Source organism: Cupressus sempervirens, chromosome 11 (assembly GCF_028749045.1).
Source record: "Cupressus sempervirens isolate cs-2001-9-10 chromosome 11, ASM2874904v1, whole genome shotgun sequence".
Taxonomy (NCBI): domain Eukaryota; kingdom Viridiplantae; phylum Streptophyta; class Pinopsida; order Cupressales; family Cupressaceae; genus Cupressus; species Cupressus sempervirens.
The window spans coordinates 200077047-200079736 of NC_143128.1; positions in this window are offsets into that span (position 1 = coordinate 200077047).

Below are 2690 nucleotides of genomic sequence, written 5' to 3' on the forward strand. Positions count from 1 at the left end.
TTTGGAAGCATGTTAGGAATGGCATGACAATTTTGAAGAGAGAGGAGTGCAAATAATACATGGAAGTTTGAACCTATTGCACCATATCTAGACTAATATCAAGAAGTTGGTTTCTAATGTAAACCAAGATTTAGGCTAATGGATGAAGTGCCTACTTGGGCCAATGATCTACAATCACTCAGATCTATTAATGGACAAAGGTACTTGATGCTTATGGAAGAATACTTAATGGAGGAGCTTTATAAGATAGATGATTTGATAGAGAAGAAATGCTTGGGAAATAAAGACATGGTGGGATTGCATGAGGGAATCCAAAAAATAAAGAATAAAGCTCAAGATCTATTTTTGGAAGCAGAAAGGTACTATAACACCACTAGCCTTGAGATTTATTTATTTAATTTTTGGTTTCAGAGGGTGTCCTAGTGATCCAAGCCTAGTGGGTTCCCTTTATGGGGTGAGCTTGGAGTGATACTAGTCCCTTTGGCCACGGGATAACTAGCACTCCCCCCAAGTGTCTGTGGCCAGGTAATGACGGGTAGGGGAGTCAAACCTCAGACCATGGGGATCACCCACAAACCTCAGACCAACTCATCTAACCCATGGGGGCTGCTAGCCTTGAGATTTTTGAAGATGAGTCAAAGACCAAGATTTTTTTAGTGCAATCAATTGTTCAAAAATTTATGGATACATTAAAAAATGCTTCATTAGAAGGTGATGTACGAAAAGCATTCAAAATTGAAGAAGCATTGTTGGAACTAGACACCAAGCTTGAGGATTTTGCAGAGACGAGAATAGAAATAAGTAACTATTGACAAATAGTAAAGAAAAATTATGATGCATTAGATTTATCAAAGGCTAGTGAAGTTGTAGAGATAATTAAAAAGTTCAAGGGTAAGCATCCAAACATCATTTTAGTATAAAGGGGAAGAAAACCCAGATGTTGGAAATTTAGTTTTGACACTTAGATTATTTTTTTGGATTTTTGGGTCCTATTACCAAGGCGTATAGGTGTGCTTTTATCAGAGGTGCACTAACAATTTTGAAGAAGAAGTGGTGTGCCAATAGTTAATTGCTACTTGTTATTTTAGAGCATTCCATGCAGTGCAAACATATTTTGATGACAATTCAACTTCCAAAAATGCCTAAAGAAGGTTGAGCTTCCATTTTTAGAGCTCCAAGAGACTTCTAGATCATCTCATGACTTCCTTCTTCTTGTCAACTTATTCTTTTATTCTTTTAAGTTATGTAAAAGGTTCATGCACCTATTAATAGATATAAACAAGGGTGGAGACCCACTTAGCACCATTTATAGTGTCAGTTTCTATATAATCAGCTTTGTTTTATTATTATTTAGCATAAGTATGCATTTAAAGGGTTCTCACTCCCAAAAAAAAAGGAGGAGAAGATTTCTTTTAAATATATGGATGAAATATGTACACTAGGCCATTAATTTGATGCAATAATATATGCTATTGGTGCTCTCATTCTAAGTGTAGTTATTCTTGCCAGAGTGTGTTATTTTTGTGAATGCATGTTCATGACTAATAATGAAGCCAATGGTTTTATTGTGTTGTTATAATTGTGTGGTCTTTCAGTTATGGTGTTTTGCTTGTGTTAACAAATTCCACTATTGTGATGAATTGGAGAAAGGACAATCTTTGTTCTTGCATAATGTTTTATCTCAAGTGAGTGCACTTTCCATGGCCTCACACTTTGATGAAATGTGAAACATCTTTTGATTATTATTGAAGTTCCCATTGACGATTGTATCAGTAGAGTTGAGGAAGTGCTACTCCTAATTTCATTGGTTATCTACTAGATCCTTTTGATAATTTAATTAGTAGACATGTTGTTGCTTTGACTTATGTGCATTAAGAATTTCCCTTTCAGTTATTTTCTTTAGTCTCTCATTACCCTATCTTTGTATTTTCTTTTCAAAATACTTGGTTAAATAGGGATTCATATAGTTGCATCAATAAATTGCATTCATCATAAAATATAAAATACAAAAATATATCTCTTTTGTGGTTATAATTCAACAATAGGTTGTGCAAGATTGGTTGCGTCTCTTAATGAACATACACATTTATCTTCAATTGAGTTACCCAGTAGGTTAAAAAATAGCCATCCAAAACCTTGGATTTGGTCATTAATGAGGTTTTCAAGAGAGACAAAAGGATCTCTTTTGTTCAGCATTGTACAAAATGATAGCTCAACATGACCTTATGGCCCTTCATCTCCTAAATTTTCCACTCCTATCGCATCACCTACTTCTCCCATTATACCTAAAGATCAATAAAGACACTTTCCCTCGACAAATCTTCATCTACCTTTTCGTCTAAACTTTCCATATCATCCTTATCCATCAAAAATTCTTAATTCTTTTGGAAGAAAAATTGAATGATCAACAAAATATTAAAGACAATAATCTATTCATAAATAAATAAAACTATGTCCTATCTAATAGACATGCAGATACAAGGAAACATGAACTATTTAAGAGACCAAAACTACCCATTATTCAAAAAGCTAAATCAAAGAAAATATGGGTTTGTAAATCCACTATTGAAGAAATGCATTTTAAAGTGTCGAAAGGAAAAATAAAATCAAAAGCTATATTGATTTCCAAGTTTATCTTAAAAGACTTGAATATTGAAAAAAAATTAGAGTTGACATTCAAGCTTCCAAAG